General features: G+C 41.2%; 1 protein-coding gene and 1 pseudogene across 1 annotated transcript in view; both read right to left on the reverse strand.

The window, feature by feature from the left end:
- LOC136694219 (zinc finger protein 850-like) overlaps positions 1 to 19,142 on the reverse strand; it is a 517,486-nt gene that overhangs the window by 147,699 nt on the left and 350,645 nt on the right. The gene's annotated exons all lie outside the window — the stretch shown is intronic.
- Positions 1,243 to 11,141, reverse strand: LOC136694008 (NACHT, LRR and PYD domains-containing protein 12-like; annotated as a pseudogene).

Raw genomic sequence — 19,142 nt, forward strand, 5'->3', positions numbered from 1 at the left:
TTGATATGTCCAGCAGACGTCTCTAAGATGCATTTGTGCTATCAGGGCTTTTAATAGAACTGAGGCAAAACTTATTATGAGTAAACAACACTAACACTACTACTAACAAAACTAAATAACAGAGAAAAGGTTGATTTTACCATAACTAGTAGCACCCAAAAGACTAATTATTGGCAGAGGCTTGGCAGTTGTTCAATCACCCAAACAGGGTGAGTATTATTTAGCACATTAGCTTTTGCTAACAGGGAACATAGTAGCTTGAGCTAGCAGAGACAAGGCACGTTTCCCAGACTGAATATGCTAACGCTAGCAGAGAAATAGTAGCTTGAGCTAGCGAAGACAAGGCATGTTTGCCAGTCTGAATATGCTAAAGATAGCGGAGAAATAGTAGCTTGAGCTAGCAGAGACAAGGCACATCTAACAGGCTAAATATGCTAATGCTAGCAGAGACATAGTAGCATAAGGTAGCGGAGACAAGGCGCATTTGCCAGACTGAATATGCTAACGCTGATGGAGAAATAGTAGCTTGAGCTAGCGGTGACAAAGCACATCTAACAGGCTAAATATGCTAATGCTAGCAGAGAAATAGTAGCATAAGGTAGCGGAGACAAGGCACGTTTGCCAGTCTGAATATGCTAACACTAGCGGAGAAATAGTAGCTTGAGCTAGCGGAGACAAGGCACATTTGCCAGACTGAATATGCTAACACTAGCAGAGAAATAGTAGCTTGAGCTAGCGGAGACAAGGCACGTTTGCCAGTCTGAATATGCTAAAGTTAGCGGAGAAATAGTAGATTGAGCTAGCGGAGATGAGGCACATCTAACAGGCTAAATATGCTAATGCTAGCAGAGACATAGTAGCATAAGCTAGTGGAGACAAGGCATGTTTTCCAGACCGAATATGCTAACGCTAGCAGAAAAATAGTAGCTTGTGCTAGCAGAGACAAGGCACGTTTGCCAGTCCAAATATTCTAACGCTAAGCGGAGAATAGTAGTTTGAGCTAACGAAAGCAAGATGCATTTAACAGGCTGAAAATGCTAACGCTAGCAGAGAAATAATAGTTTTCATTCATTTGAATTCTCCTTACTTCTTTCTCCTACCATATTAGTGTATTTCCCCACTGCTCTAAATCAGTGTGCAACATGTAAATAAAAACAACTCACAATGATGTGCAAATCATTTAAACCCTACATTTAATTTAAAATCAATTAAAACTGAGAGAGAAAACAGACACAACATAGAGTCACAAAGACATTTCACTTTTTAAACATTTTAATGAAAAAATATTAGTGTTAGTGTCTGAAAATGTGATATTTTGTGTTTGTGTGTGTGTGTGTGTGGGAGAGGGAGTGTGTCTATTCTGACTCACACAGACGCACTGAGGAGCCATAACCCCAGACCCCAAACCCAGCGTAGAGGGGCTCAGTGAATGTGGAGGTGAGTGTGTGATAGTGTGAGAGTGTGTGTGTGAGGTGAGATGGTGTAGAAGGACAGAGTGCCTGACCCCCAGTCCAGATACACTCCGACTCTGTTAGAGTGAGAGGGGGGGTGTATCACTGTTTCCTGATCATTGTGTTTGACCCTGTAACTGTTCCCAGAGCAGATCAGACTCCAGGAGAATTTATTGGATCCAAACACACTCTCAGCTCCTCCTCCTTTCCTCCTGATTCCTCTGTACGACACTGAGATATAAACCCTCCACCCCCTCCACTCCACCTCCCAGTAACAGGGTCCAGTTAAACTCTCCACACTCAGAACCTGAGGATGATAATCAAATCTCTCTGGATGATCTGGATACGGCTGTGTCTTCCACAAACACTCCACCTTCCTGTTTCCCTCAGACAGAGAGAGAGCAGTGTGTGCTGTGTTTGGATCCAGAGTCAGATCACAGTAATCTGTACACACACACACACACACACACACACACACGCACACACTTACAAACCATACTATACATGTGTATTCTATATGTTTATATTTATATAGTTAATGTGTAGTGGCAGCAGGTAGTGTCGCAGTCACACAGCTCCAGGAACCTGGAGGTTGTGGGTTCGATTCCTGCTCCGGGTGACTGTCTGTGAGGAGTTGGTGTGCTCTCCCTGTGTCCGCCTGGGTTTCCTCCGGGTGCTCCGGTTTCCTCCCACAGTCCAAAAACACGTTGATAGGTGGATTGGCGACTCGAAAGTGTCCGAAGGTGTGAGTGTGTGAGTGAATGTGTGTGTGTCTGTGTTGCCCTGTGAAGGACTGGCGCCCCCTCCAGGGTGTATTCCTGCCTTGCACCCAATGATTCCAGGTAGGCTCTGGACCCACCGCGACCCGGAACTGAATAAGCGGTTACAGATAATGAATGAATGAATGAATAATGTGTAGTGTATAGTGTGTGTGTGTGTGTGTGTGTGTGTGTATCTTACATTTCTTCAGTCCTGGTCTCATTCTGCTAATTCCTCCGTGTTGGACTCTAAAGATCAAACACACACATTTATAAACTCATTAAACTCCACATCAACCTGAATTTAGGGCTGTGACCATAAGCGCATTCCCCCAACACCGGGGTCATGTGATGCCCCCCGCGGGGTTCAGCTCCTCCCCCTCATCACCGCAGTGTGGGGCTGTGTGTGCACTGTTTTACAGCTCAAACTTACAGGAGTGTGTTCACCCATCAGCCATAACATTATGAACACCTCCTTGTTTCTACACTCACTGTCCTCTCAGCTCCACCGTCCACATGTCAGTCACTCTGTAGTTCTACAGTTACCCACCGTGTCCACTCACTGTCCGCTCTCTCAGCTCCATCGTCCACACGCCGGTCACGCTGTAGTTCTACAGTTACACACCGTGTCCACTCACTGTCCTCTCTGTCAGCTCCACCGCCCACACGCCGGTCACTCTGTACTTCTACAGCTACTCCTGTAATCTATTTCTATATCTCTGCACTATTTATTGTTATTTCTTTCTGTGTATCTTCTGTTGTGCACTATGTACAGTACTGTGACACTACAATTTTCTTCAGGATCAATGAAGTGTTACATTCATATCTTAAGAACAGTCATTATAATAAACACATGATTAATCTTGTGTAGTTGTGTAAGTGGTGTCAGGTGTGTGTTTTGTAACAGCATTGATTCATTTTAAACAGAGTTTAGTGATGTGTGTGTGTGTGTGTGTGTGTGTAAGAGAGAGAATGAGAGAGACAGACACTCACTGTAGTTTCTCCAGTGCACAGTGTGGATCCTGCAGTAGATCAGAGAGCAGCTTCACTCCAGACTCTCCTGAGTGATTGTAGCTCAGATCCAGTTCTCTCAGGTGGGAGGGGTTTGATTTCAGAGCTGAAGCCAGAGACAAACAGCCTTTATCTTTAATCATACACCCAGACAATCTGCAGAAAGAACACACACACACACACACACACACACACACACACACACACATCACTAAACTCATAAAACATTTACAATGGACCTAAGACAAAGTAGAAGTCATTCTCATCTGGACAGTGAATCTGAGTGAAGATATTGTTAAATGAGACATACGTGATATTACATATGCACTATTACACCAAACAGTTACACAAAATATTAAACTGGAGGGTGAAAGTTCAAGAACTTCTGTGAATTTGGTTTGTCACATATTGCTAGCATTGATGCAAAAACACACAAACAGATGAGTGTGAGACGTGATAAGTCTTGGTTTGCCCGAGGCCGACCGTTTGAAATCTCGTGGCCATAGCTTCAAAATTGACTGACTTAAGCAGGTTGAAATTTTGGCCAGTGCATTCCTATGGGAAAAAATCCCACTTTAGAAACTCGTATTTTGAAATCCGTAAGTCGGGTCCCTCCAAAAACCACAAGCATCCCGAGTTGGCATAGGTTCTATGACCATGTGAAATGGCTGTAGCCTGAAAACCCTAGGAGGAGTAAAATTTTACATTTTGTGAATAGAACAATAATAATAAAAAAGAAAGAAAAAATAAGATTTCGAAGAAGAGCAATTTGGCTTTGACAAGCCAATTTAATAAGCTGAATCAGAAACACTTCTAAATCAATATGAGTTTAACTTTAATAAACAACTCCATACCAAAGAATACTTTGTTTTAAACCCATCTTTTGAGTTTTACCTGAGAGTCTCCAGTTTACAGAGTGAACTCTTCAGTCCAGCAGAGAGCAGCTCCACTCCTGAATCCTGCAGATCATTGTTACTGAGGTCCAGCTCTTTCAGGGAGGAGTTTACTGACTGTAGAGCTGATCCCAGAGTTTCACATGAGTCCTTGGTGAGATTACAGACAGCAAGTCTGTAAAAACAGAGTAAATACAGCATGTGGTGTGATGATGTAGTGTGAAGATACTGTCCATATGCGTGTTATTTCATTTAGAATAAGTTCAATGGATTCATATATTGTTTGTAACTTGAGTTAAAGTTTCTAATCTACTTGTTCATTCAGGAATGACTCTACAGAAAGATTTACCTGAGAGTCTCCAGTGTACAGAGTGAACTCTTCAGTCCAGCAGATAGCAGCTCCACTCCTGAATCCTGCAGTTCATTGTTACTGAGGTCCAGCTCTTTCAGGGAGGAGTTTACTGACTGTAGAGCTGATCCCAGAGTTTCACAGGAGTCCTCTGTGAGATTACACCCAGCAAGTCTGTAAAAGCAGAGTAAATACAGCATGTGGTGTGATGATGTAGTGTGAAGATACTGTCCATATGCTTGTTTTTTTCATTTAGAATAAGTTCACTGGATTGATATATTGTTTGTAACTTGAGTTAAAGTTTCTAATCTACTTGTTCATTCAGGAATGACTCTACAGAAAGATTTACCTGAGAGTCTCCAGTGTACAGAGTGAACTCTTCAGTCCAGCAGATAGCAGCTCCACTCCTGAATCCTGCAGTTCATTGTTACTGAGGTCCAGCTCTTTCAGGGAGGAGTTTACTGACTGTAGAGATGATCTCAGAGTTTCACAGGAGTCCTCCGTGAGATTACACCCAGCAAGTCTGTAAAAACAGAGTAAATACAGCATGTGGTGTGATATGGAGTGATGAATAGATCCTTTCCTTTAGAAACTAGAAAATGTTCACTGAATTGTTGGAGCCTGATATTTCCTCCTCACAGTGTTTAAACTCCTGACTGCTAGAGTGCACTGTAACACTGTCTTCTGTAATTAGACCCTCCCACCTCATTGTAAACAAGTAACTTCAGAATGTACTGCTAACATTAGCATTAGTGAACCTATCTGATGGCATTGGCCAAGTATGGCATGAGCTCCAGCGGATTTCTAGAGAAACTCCTGAGTATCAGGTCCGGAGATGTCCCAGAGTAGTACTTTAACACATGGAGAGCACTGGAGATTTTCTGCCTCAGGTGCGTTTCATTTGTTTCTGTGTGAAAGCTAGAGTGGCTCGCATAGTGTACAGAGCTGAAGTGTGGGTTTATTGTGGATTTTTGGATTCCACAACAAAGGCAATACATACTACATACATGTTCACTTTTATATGTATTTTTTGTTGTTTTGTTTATTTTTAGGAATCTTGCAATCTCTTTCATTTCTAATTTCTGATTACATTTTAAATATATCAAATCGTAACCCCTTTATCGTGATTATGTATTGTATCACCACATTCTCACACAGCCCTAATGGAATATGTTTTATCATTAATATTAACTTAAAATAACAAAGCTAGTGTTGGTAATTAATAAATTGGTGTTTGCTGATGTGTCTGTAGTGCAGAGTGTGAGCATGGCTGTAACTAGCTACGAGGACACAGAGGTCCAGACCTCAGTTGTGTTTTTAAGTTTACCCCATCTCCCATATTTCTAGGACATGGGTTTTCAACAGACTTTGGTCTGGATATTTTTGCTGGATCTGGCAAACCTGCTCTCAGTTTGTTGGTAGAATTGCCAACTTGCTCTCACAAGACCTTTCAATTACTAACCATCTTTAAGTGCTTGTTGAGAGGTATGTTAAGCACATATTACAGACTAACATATGACACTGCTGCTATGACATGAACGTGAAGACTTTGTGAGGGCAAATTGAAGGTTTAGTCAGAAATGTGTGTGTATCACCGCTATTCAAAACCTGTTCTCTAACTGCAGCACCATTAGCTGAGCAGACTTAAAAGACTGTCAGGTTATGCTACTTTGTCAGATCGTGCTACCCAGTGTGTATTTACAGGTTTAACTCAGAAAATACAAATGTATGACATTTTAACACAGGATAAAAATGGAATAATACAAAATGCTTTCAGCAGTTAAATGTTTTATAGTAATGTAATATTTATCTTATATCACTTTATAAAAAAATCCAACACAATTAAAACTGTAAGTAGCATATCTTGTAATTTATCTAAACATGATTCCAGCATCAGTTATTTATATATGTTGCACATTTCTGTATCGTAATAACTTGCTTCCAGCTTTAAACATTCATTCATTCATCCATTCATTATCTGTAACCGCTTATCCACTTCAGGGTCGCAGTGGGTCCAGAGCCTACCTGGAATCAATGGGCGCAAGGCGGGAATACACCCTGGAGGGGGCAGCTTTAAACATTTATTATTAAAAGTAACGTGATATGACGTAATCTATGCAGTATATTAGTACATTATTAGAACATGAACTGTTTTAATTACTCCATTAATACAGTAATTTTGATTGTTCATTCAGTATGTTACTAATATTAATACAAATATAATGCATAGGGTTTGTGATTTTAATAGTATTTTATGTTCTTTTTAGTAATCTGTAAGAAGAAGTGAGAAGAGGATGAACGCACACAGTGCGTTGACAGAAAGAGGTAAACATAAAACAAAATACATAGTCTAAGTCGGGTCAAAGCAGTTTATGGGAGTATTGACGGGTAACATAATTTAGAAGTCAGCATTAGAAGTTGTAAACATTTGGCATTGTGAAGTGAAGTGAGTTTTCATTCCCGCAGTGTGGACCTCACTAAAACTTTAATTCTAGTTACAGCCCTGAGTGTGTGGTGTTTTAAGTAGAGCCTGTTTACTGTTTAACACTATTCAATAACATGGACATTGACTACAATTTCATTTGAATTACTAACTGTTTTGATGTTGTTTTTTATAAAGCCACTGTAACATGGAGGAGGAGGAAGAAGCAGGTGATTTCATGTTACTGTTAACTGTTAATGTTTGAAATGTGAATGTTTAATATCAAAAATAGAAGGTGAAAAACAAAGTTACAGTTGGAAACAAAGGTCGGAATGTCAGTAAACAGAAAACCAGAACTTATACAGAGCCACCATCGAGAGCATCCTGATATACTGCTGCACAGTCTGGTTCACCAGTTGCACAGCACAGGACAGGAGAGACCTACAGCAAGTGGTGAGAGGGGTGGAAAAAATCATAGGAACTTCACTACCCCCCCTCAGCAACATTTATAACAGCCGACTCCAGAAAAAGGCTACCAGCATTTCAGTGGACATCACTCACCCTGGACACACTCTGTTTTCCTCCCTCCCCTCCAAAAACAGATTCAGACAATTAAAAGCAAAGACAAACAGGTTAAAACACAGCTTCTTTCCCCAGGCTGTGAAAGCCATCAACCCATCAGCCATCAAACCATCAACCCACCACCACACCACCTCACTACTTTAACCAACCCATCCTGATTGATAATCAGTAGAATCAACGGACAAACACCCATTCTAATGGACAAGCAATTGCACACGGCACTTTTAAATTAAGCCTGTATATATATTCTGGGTTAATGCCTCTGAACAATCTGCACATGTATAGATTTTATATTTTAACTGCTGCCTGTGAGAGGATGCTAAAACTGTATTTCACTGTTTTAACACTGTTCTGAACATTGGTTTCTCAGCGACAATTCTATTCTATTTTCACTTGTGTTACCTTTAGTCTCACCCCACACCTGTGAGTGGGGTCACATTATCCCAGTTATATTCACTATTTAAAGTCGGTCTTGGTATCTGTGTTCTGCAGTTCATTGTCATTGTTAGTCTTAGTGTTCATGGTTTACGTCTTTAGAGTCTAGTGTTCATCTGTTGTGTGTAAAATCATTAAGTGACTGTGTAAGATTCATTTTTCAGCTCAAACCCCAGGATTTTCCTCCGAAGAGTATCACAGGATGTGAGTGGCAGAGCTACGAGAGAGGACCATTAGAGACTAGTTTCTCAAGGAAAGGATAGAAAAATGATGTCGTGATTTCAAAGTAAAAAAATATATATTGCTTGTTTTTACATGATATGGGATTGGAGAATGAAATGACAATTAAATAACCACCACTTTTTCATTTTTAACCTCTAATGAAAAATCACCAAAAAGTTCATGGACCCACAAAGCTTTTTAACTTTAATTTTGTACGTGCATACACCTGCTGATGTGAAAAATTAAACTGAAAATTAACTATTTAACTTTCAATTGTATTAATGAATCTAAACATTTCATTTTTAATTTTGTCATGATGTTTGTGCACAAGTTTGGAAAAATAAATAGTAAAACATATTTGTATTTTCATTTTGTTGTCTTCACTTCAGTTTTAATGTTGTCAGGATTTCCCTCCCATATCGGGTGGAGGACAGATGTCCCCATTCATGTGATCACCCGTGGAGACATAGGAGTTGTAGTGAGGGACAGATGAGAGAGAGGACGGTGAGAAAGACAAATCAAACAGTGAAAGGAATTCAGACAATGAGAGAAAATTCAGCAGTAAATCTAAAAGTATAATAAACATTTATTAATGATGAACTCACACAGCTTTTCTGGACGCTTTGATCACTGGCAGCAGTCTCAGAACACCTTCCTCTAATGGATTATATTTCCTCAGGTCAAACTCATCTAGTTCTTCTTCTGAATTCAGCAACACAAACGCCACAGCTGACCACTGATCAGGAGAGAACCAGATTACACTGAGAGAACCTCCTCTGTTCAGGTATTTCTGGACTTCCTGCACTAGAGAGTGATCGTTCAGTTCATTCAGACAGTGGAACAGATTGATGGTTTTCTCTGGAGAGGGATTCCCCTTGATCTTCTTCTTGATGTACTGGACTGTCTCCTCTCTGCTGTGAGATCTGATTCCTGTCTGAGTCAGTATTCCTCGTAAGAGAGTCTGATTGGACTCCAGTGAGAGACCCAGAAGGAACCGGAGGAAAAGGTCCAGGTGTCCATTCTCACTCTGTAAGGCCTTGTCCACTGCACACTTCAGGAACTCTGACATGGTGGATGATCTGTAGATCTCAGAGAGATCAGTGGAACTCTGTTCTTGTCCATCTCTGCTGATGAAGGAGAGTAATGCGTATAAAGCAGCCAGAAACTCCTGGACACTCAGGTGGACAAAGCTGAACACCTTCCCCAGGTGCAGCCCAAACTCCTCTCTGAAGATCTGGGTACAGACTCCTGAGTACACTGACACTTCTCTGACATCAATGCCACACTCTCTCAGGTCGTCCTCGTAGAAGACCAGATTGCCTTTCTCCAGCTGTTGGAACGCCAGTTTTCCCAGAGCCAGGACACTCTCTCTAGTTATCTGAAGATCAACCTCCTGTTTTCCCTGGTACTTTTGTTCCTTGTGTTTGATCTGAAAGATCAGGAAGTGTGTGAACATTTGATTCAGAGTCTTAGGGGTCTCTCCACCCTCTGCTCCACCCAAAACTCTCTCTAGAACCGTGGCTGAGATCCAGCAGAAGACTGGGATGTGGCACATGATGTAGAGGCTTCTGGAGGACTTGATGTGGGAGATGATTTGATTGGCCAGGTTCTGGTCACTGATCCTCTTCCTGAAGTACTCCTCTTTCTGAGGATCATGGAACCCTCGTAACTCTGTTACCTGGACACCACACTCAGGAGGGATCTGATTGGCTGCCGCTGGTCGAGAGGTGATCCAGAGGAGAGCAGAGGGAAGCAGATTCCCCTTGATGAGGTTTGTCAGCAGCACATCCACTGAGGCTGACTGTGTTACATCCCACAATCCCTTATTGTTCTGGAAATCTAGAGGAAGTCGACACTCGTCCAGACCGTCAAAGATGAACAGGACTCTGTAGAGATCATAGTCTCTTGGTTTTAATTCTTTTGTGTCTCTGAAAAACTGATGAAGAAGCTCCATCAGACTGAGCCTTTTCTCCTTCATCAGGTTCAGCTCTCTGAAAGGAAGTGGAAATATGAAGAGGACGTCCTGGTTTTCTTTTCCTTCGGCCCAGTCCAGAATGAACTTCTGCACAGAGACTGTTTTTCCAATTCCAGCCACTCCTTTAGTCAGCACAGTTCTGATGGCTTTATCTTTAAAGAGCTGGCTGCATTTGATGGGCTTCTCCTGTGCTGCTGGTCTCCTGGACACTGTCTCAATCTGTCTGACCTCATGTTCAGTATTGACCTCTCCACTCCCTCCCTCTGTGATGTACAGATCTGTGTAGATCTCATTCAGAAGAGCTGAGCTTCCAGGATTAGAGACTCCTTCTTTAATTTTCTGGAACTTTTCCTTCAGGGTTGATTTCAGCTTTCGATGAGAAGAAGGAGACAGTTCTAATTAAAAAAAAGTGGGAACAATCACAATAACAAAACATGATGAATATTTTAATGTAGTTTCAGACAAACTATGAAGACCATATGAAATATTATGTAGTGATCATGAAGAGTTTTTGATTAAATTAAACCTAAAAATTCTTCAGCTGTATTTTATTTATATTTGAGAATATATTTTCACAGAACAAATATTCACACAATGAAAATATATGTGTGATTAATTGTATTAATATTCCATCATGATTATCCTTAGATCTGTTTCTATTAAAGTGTGTAAAGAGTAAAGACAGGACCCTGAAATCTTACTGCTCTGCAGTGTGTGAGCGAGGTGTGTGTGGTTCATGTTCCTCAGGACGTTCAGTGTGATCTTCATCACTCCATCTCTAACACCATCCTCCTCCTCCTTCTCCTCTCTCTCAGAGCATGCTGGGTAATCCTCACTCAGCAGCTTCATAAACCTCTTCAGATGATTCTTCACCACAGAGATCACTCTCTGCTCCAGCTCCTGATTAAAATAGAAATATTAACACAGAGTCTGTCAGACAGTGCAGTGTGAGCTGAGGGGTGGAAGTGATAATGATTTATATTTTATTATTCTAAGAAAATCCAGAATCACTGTCCATCACCAAACTCTACATCACTCTCCATCATAACACTGCTACAGTGAATAAACAGTAGCCTTTATTACTGTCCTATAATAACAACACTGGAACACACACACACACCTCCAGTGCTTTACACACACACACCTTGAACATTGACTCCATACTCTTCCTGGTGCTGTCAGGAGTCTTCTTCTGGACTCTGTGCAGAATCAGAACACAGACTGAATAATGTGGAGAACCTGATCAATACATTACATCATCAGATATTACTAATTATTCAGACTGTTCTGGATCCATATTCAGTAGGAAATCCTAGATATATAATGAATGTTCCACTGCCGTTATAACACACAGAGTTCAGCTGCACAGATCAGCAGGGTCTAATCTTCTCCACAAAGAGGCGCTGTTACTGCAGCTTTTTATTCCAATAAAGCAGAAACACACCTGATTCCACTCCTTCATCAGCTCATCTTCAAACAGTGGATCATGTGCGCTCCTGTTTCTGAAAATCCCATCTTAATCTCATCTGTTTTGTTCTCATCAGATCTTCAGTTAGGACTGAACTGAGGACAATAGCTATTACAGAATAAGAGTCCCTGTGTTTATGATCTTATCCTAGTGTTCCAGAAGAATCAGAACTGGACAAAATGTCCTCAGCTCTGTCCGACACGCCCACTTCAGTTTCATTTAATAGATCTTTAACTGATTCTTAGTTAAACACAGACTGAACATCTACAAAGCTCTGGACTGTCTTTCTCCACTGTGTCCTCTCACGCTCTTAGAGCAAGAGGAGTTCTAACCTTCTTTATCTGTTCATTTATCACTCATCAGTGTTTCACTGAAGGACAGTAACTCACTCTGGATCAGAGGGGACAGCTCCACTGCTGAAAACAGGAGGAAGCCCAATGGACTGGTTACTCTTTATAGACACACAGCTGGGTTCTCCTCCTTCTTTACTGAATTTAGAAGGTTCCACTACGGACCAGTCACTCTTCATAGACACACAGCTGAGTTTTGCTTTTTTTTTTACTGCTTTTAAGAAGCTCCAATTTGTACGCATTTCTTTTCTTAGACACACAGCTGGGTTCTCCTCCGCCAGTGCTGACTTTAGGAGGGTCCTCCATGATCTGGTCACTCTTTACAGACACACAGCTGGACACTGGAGAATCTGCTCTCTGGGCTTCAGTCCTGTGGATATTAAACAGAGTGAACAGGACAGTAGACTGAGTAAGAGAACACAGGAAGTGATACTGTGCGTATTCAGACCCAGTGGTGTGTACAGACTCTGGTAGGAGTTCAGGGAGAGAGGGGGGAGTGGTCAGATTCTCCTAATTCTCTTTACTGTGTTACACCTGTGTAAAATAGACTGACCGTTACTGAGAGCTGTAGGTGTGAGAGAACTGTAGGAATCCCATGGATACGACGTGTTATCAGGGAGCACTCAAAGCAGATAAGACCACCATCTCTGGAGTTAATACCTGACTGGTTTATACAACACACACACACACACACACACACACATACACACACATGAAAGAAAACCTTAACCCAGAGTGAGGTGTGTGTCCACCATGATAATGAACATCTCCAGTTCTCCTGGGGTTATTTCAGCAAAAAATCTAAATCATGTTACAGTCTGTTTTCCAGTCGAGGGGGACACAGGAAAGATTTTTTTGTTAAAGTGCAGTATTTACATCTGTGTGTTTTCTCTGGTCCTGATCTTCACTCACACACACACTCCACTGCTGCACATTGACTTCCTCTTTAAAATCCAGTTTGGACAGGTAAACGGGGTGGAGTATTGTTTTACTGGACCAATCAGAGCAGAACCACAGTGTGTTCACAGGGAAATAAGGAATGTTTCTGTTTTTATTTATCAGCTCTTCTACATCTTTAACCCTTTCTTTAGTTTTAAGACACTGTAATAAACATTTTCTTTTCATTATTAAAGAAAGGTGTAGGCCAGTAAAAGAAGAGTAGTGAAAAACAACTCACCAAAACGAGACACTAATACGGCAAGCCATTTAGCTTAAAATCACAAGTCCTAACTCCATTGTTACTAGTAAGAACTCTAATTCAAGCTCTCTCTAATGTAGTTTTTACTAGTAACAACTCCCATTTCAGATATCTACTACAACATGTTTACTAGTAAGAATAAAGACATACACATCTATAATTAAATTCTGACTAGTCACATTGCTAGGAAGACATATTTAATGTAATTATGAATAGTCATAATTCTCCACTGACTTGCATTGATTTTCACTCTCTCATATCGGTAATTATTTTATTACTAGTAAAAACTACAATTAGAGATATCAGAAATAATATTTTTACTAGTTCAAATGGTATTGTAGATATCAATAATATAATTATTACTAGTGAGAATTCCAGTTTTAGATATCGACAATTGTAGATATCTGAAATTACATTTTCAACTTAAATTTTCAACATATCTCTAATACATATATTTATTAGTAAAAACTTAATTATAGAGATCTTGTATTAGCAGTTTTATTAGTCAGAATTCAATTATGGATATGTGGACCAGGATTTTTTAATAGTAAGAATTGCATTGTAGATATATGTAATTACAAATGTACTCATAAAAATATAATACACACACTGTCACACTCTCAAACTCTTCTATTTATTCTCTAATGGTTTTTAAACTAAATGTCCCCTGTGCTGAGTTCTTTTTCTGAGACTCTTTCTGCACTCGAGAGGATTTTCTGGGTTTTCGTGTTTTTAATTAATTAATTTTTTTTTTTTAACAGTTTGAGGTGTGCATGGCCATTTCTATTGGCTGATGACTCATGGATATTTGACTGTATGTAAGGAGCTATATTAGGGTCAAAAGCTTTGTTCATTTGAAGAGAAAAAAAACAACTGAAACTGAAAGTTAAAACCTTGAGCTTAAACTTTGAACAATACAACAATGGGTTTTTATATTTAAAGCCTTATATTTTTCACTTGCAGATGTGAATGTTATGTTTTCAGATTCAGATCCTTCTGGAACCTCTGATGTTCCATTCTACCTTAAATAGTGCTTTAGATTAAACTGGTTCTGTTGCTGTGCAGGTCCCTCTTTTTAATGACAGTGGAATGGTTTAGGCATTATGGGTAATTTTTGAGAAATCCATATTGGCAAGTATTCAGTATGATTTTATGAGAAAAGTATACAGTGAAATTTTGCCAAAATCATACAGGTAATAGCCTCGAGGTCCCTCTGTTTAATGACAGTGGAATGGTTTAGGCATTATGGGTAGTTTTTGAGAAATCCATATTGGTAGGTATTCAGTATAAATCCATGAGAATATTATACAGTGAGCTACCTCTGTTTAATGACAGTAAAATGTAATCTGTATTTCTACATGTCCACCAGGATTACTATTCAAAGCCAGTTAAGTGTTTATAGAAAAGTAAAAAAAAAAATACGTAAATGTATGAAATAATCAAAGCGTGTTTTGCCTCTTTAAAGTGATTTAAAACGAAATATATTCCTAATGGCTTGTTAACTTTAGCCCATTTAGTCCATTTTAGCATTGCGTGCATTTATTTAGTAACAGAGACATCGCTGCTCAAACGCGGGTTTCAGACTCTCTATCTGTCCCAAAGCCGATGTGGTGTTCTCCGCAATGAAAAACCGTAATGACGCGCCTATACGTGCATTCGGATTTGAAGCGCGGATGGCTTGACAATCAGTTTCCAAAGTGCGGATAGCTTGACTCCAGTGCGTCTTCCCCGAGTCTGCGTCACTGTTTGATCGTACGAGCGTAAACCCGGAGATTTCAAAACACGAATCAGACATCACCGGCTGTAACCAGCTTTCGGTAAAACGTCAAGACGCTTCGCGGAATTCATTACAGTTCGTGCTATAAGCTCTTATGGTGTCGACTGTGTTGCTCATAGAGCGCAAGATTGTGAGAACAACTGAGGGGAGTGGAACCGGACCTGGATTTAAACGGAAGCCGATGAGACTCGGGCTCGGCGTGGTGTAATCGGCCCGAAACAGCCCGAGTGTTTTTAGACTTCACTGATTTAGACTCACTGTAAATCTCACAGCTTTAATGTTCCCCTGTGTGTGTGTGTGTGTGTGTGTGTGTGTGTGTGTGTGTGTGTGTGTCTGTTGGGGGTGGGGGGGTGTTAGATAAAGAAGAAAACAATGAAGTTACTCACCGTTAAATCTGCATTCTTTATCTCTCTCTCTCTCTCTCTCTCTCTCTCTCTCTCTCTCTCTCTCTCTCTCCGTAAAACGGTGGAGGGGTAAATCTACTTTCGCTTTCTCCTCTCTACGTCACCGAGGGGGCGTGTCTCTGTGTGTGTGAGTGAAGTCTTTAAAGAGACAGGAGCCCATATAAACAGCGCTGATCCGGGGAGAATAACCCAGGCCCAGGTTTGCGGAGCTACGAGAGAGGACCATTCGAGAGCAGCTCTCCATTCACTCCCATTCATTTCGGGGCGTCTCTGAAGCAGTAATAAAGGACTCTCCGAGCCGTTTCCCACTACAACATGTTCTCTTCTACAGAGAATGGACTTTCTGTCTGTGATCCACAAGCTGAACTCTCTCTTCAGAGCTTCAACATTAACGTTTCTCCACAACAGCGCTAAAGAGGACGTGGTGAAGCGGAGAAGATACTGCGCTGTAGAGTTTGAAGAAGAAGCTCAGTATGATCCTAAAGCACGGAGCTGAACTGCCCAGCGCTGCTCATCACGGTCTGACAGACTTGTGTCCACCAACAGTAGCCTCTTGTTAATGGTGGAGGAAATCCACTAGCAGCACTAATAATAACACACGGAGAATGATCCTTTACCACGTCAAACTGGACGATATTGTCCCAGATATTAATGGAACAGGTGAGGAGCAGTGGATGAGGGGGGGCCCTAAAGAGAGTTTCTCAGGCTCCTTATGAGACACACACATGGTTCTCGTATTATTGAAGGGCCTGACTGGAAGAAATGGTTATCTTCCGTTCACAAGCTGAGTTCCCCCTGTGTACATTTTATATATGGACTATGTTCTCTCTTCTTTATTTATTCTGGAAAAGTGTGTGTTAGCGCTGTACACAGGAGTGTGTTCAGAATGATCTCAGCGGGCCTTGTGCATGGTGGTGTGGACCCTCAGTTTTATTCACAGAGGCTCTACAGCCAGATGTGTGTGTTCCCATCTCTGAACCAGTGGCAGCTGCTGAAAAATACTCTAGGTGGCGCTGTTTGTGCCTCAGTGTCAGTTTCAACACTAATCCCAATCCAACTGAACACACTGCAGGACTCCAGCGCTCTGTAGAATGATCAGTCTTTTGTAATTGATATAAAACAAATCAGCAGACTAATAGTTATTAAAATGATCATAAAGTGCAGCTCTAATGAGCTCAGACACAAGGTCCGTTACATTATAGAAATCATTCGGTTACAGACCAGTCCAGAAACACACACAGATATTATCACACACATTAATGAGACAATATTAGGGATTAGTGCTGGGTTTATGAGTGATGTAGGAGAACGGTGGGGAACTCTTTACTGTAGGACACTGTTTAGAGGCTACATCGCTCCTACATGAGCTCTTCATGACGACTGACTCAAACACACACACATTTCTAAACATTTCTGGTGACGTTAGTGTGTGTGTGTGTGTGTGTGTGTGTGTGTGTGTGTGAGGAGGTTTTCTGGTGTGAATATCGTTATGAAGAGCACATGGAGCTGAGAGGGAAGAGAGGCCTTCGTGGAGCAGTGCTGTCACAAACCCAGCAGCATCTTCACCTGCAGATCTACAGGGAAAAGACGAGTAGAGCAGAACATCTGTGGAAATATCACAGTACAATATTAGTTTAACAGTTACATAGTGCAGTTTCTGCAGTGCTGAGCCCAGAGGAGCAGCGACAGAGTCTCTATTCTCCCTGTTACAGCTCAATGGAGCAGCACAGTGATGGCGAAGCTGTAATTTTAAGGTAAAAACACTACCTAGTGTTGCTTTAATAAAGTACATTGCCATAGTAGTCTCTGGGGGCTGTAGTGTAATATGCACCTGCTTTTGCAGCTCTTTTTTTGTAAATTAACAGATTAACCCCAAAATCCAGAGTCAAGGCGCAGGCAGAGATCAATCAGCAGGAAGACACAGTTCAGAGAAGGCTTAGGAAGCAGAAACTACTGGCAATGCTTCACAAAGAGTGTGTGAGTGAGGGGAAGTGGAAGTAGTGGAGCTGATGAGGTTATTGAGAACATTCATTCATTCATTCATTATCTGTAACCCTTATCCAGTTCAGGGTCGCGGTGGGTCCAGAGCCTACCTGGAATCATTGGCGGGAATACACCCAGGAGGGGGTGCCAGTCCTTCACAGGGCAACACACACACGCACACCTATGGACACTTTTTGAGTCGCCAATCCACCTATCACATGTGTTTTTGGACCGTGGGAGGAAACCCACGCGGACACAGAGAGAACACACCACACTCCTCACAGACAGTCACCCGGAGGAAACCCACGCAGACACAGAGAGAACACACCACACTCCCTTCAGTATACAATACTTCTTTTCAATTCATTTCACATAATTTACCATGTAAAGATATCAGTTCAGCACAATATCTACATGATTTTAGAATATGATTTATCAGCAGAGAGCACAGAGAGACCATTTAATAACACAGTGTCGTTTATTTTCTTCTCAGTGGTGCAATGAAGATGAATGAAGAATATTTTCTGCAGACATGTCTTGAGTTGTAAATTCATTTTTATTTCACCAAAGAACAGCATCTTACAAGGTCCTACTGAGACTGGAGAGAGACTCTGAAAATCCTCCTCCCTCTCTCTCAGCTCTATTCTCTGTACTTTACATAAGGTTCATTTTCATCCAAATAAGGTAAGGCATATGGCTCTTAATTACATTATATCAGGCTCTGGGACTTAGAGGGAAAGAGAGAGAGTGGAAGACCCATTTCCTGTGAGTTCTTGACCATTGGACCAGGGGCCCACTCACTTAATTATTTCATGAAGACAGAAATCATATGTAAATTCATATAGAATCCTCAGAAATTAAAATCAAAACAATGTCGGCACATGTCTCTACCTGACACCCATATCCCTCAGACAGAGAAAAAAGAAATAACATCTGAGGTCTCCATATACTTACTCAAAAATAGAACACATCTATGTTGACTGGCTCACCTGAGGCTGAGCCTTGTTCGGCTGCGGTTGTGGTACTGGCTGAGTTAGCAGCTCACTCTGTACAACCAGCGCTAGTTTTTTCTTGTTATCCACTAGTTGTATGTGATTCAGTTTCCTGAGGATCTCTTGGTCCTGTGCTTTCTGATCATATTCCTTTTTCCTATATAGCTCCACTTGATGGGTTACAGTATATGATCTGTATAAACACTCTTAGCCATGCTGCCAAGACCCACTGCTTCTGACAGTTTACTCCTCACTGGTAAGGGCAGCCCCTTTCTGTATTGGCTCGCAAAATTGACTGCTCCATTTGATTTAAATCTGTTACATTTAATTCCTGTTACATTTCTCCATACCTGATGGGCTCCTGACACATAAGCTCTCTGGTTTTCTTCCACTCCTAAAGGCTCAGAACAGTTATTGGAAGTGTATCTTTCAATGCTCTCCATGTTTGACTTCTATTTGCAGAACAGCTCTGGATCATTAACAGCTGTTCCTACATATCGATTTAGACCTGCTTTCTGTAGAAACTCTTCCACGGCTGCAACCCCCAGGATATGTGCTAAAAGTCTCTTTAGATCTCCTACAGCAGGCCGAGTTCCCACCAGGAGCTCTTCCAACTTTGAAATCCAAGGATATGCTCCCTCTTGCAGAATAGGCAACTTCAAGGATATCTGACAGATCTGTATTCTGCCAAGGCTTGTACTCCAGACTCTGTCCTCAGACAACCACTGGACACATCTCCTCTGGTGTCTTCCCTTTTCTTGAGTGCAGTGCATATGCCTGTTCTGATTTTTGAGAACATTCAATTTTCAATTCTGCATTTTCTGCAACTCCTTTAATAGTTTCTTGAATGCTTTTTGGCTTTCTGAGCTAAC

This window comes from Hoplias malabaricus, chromosome 4 (genome assembly GCF_029633855.1).
Source record: "Hoplias malabaricus isolate fHopMal1 chromosome 4, fHopMal1.hap1, whole genome shotgun sequence".
Lineage (NCBI taxonomy): Eukaryota > Metazoa > Chordata > Actinopteri > Characiformes > Erythrinidae > Hoplias > Hoplias malabaricus.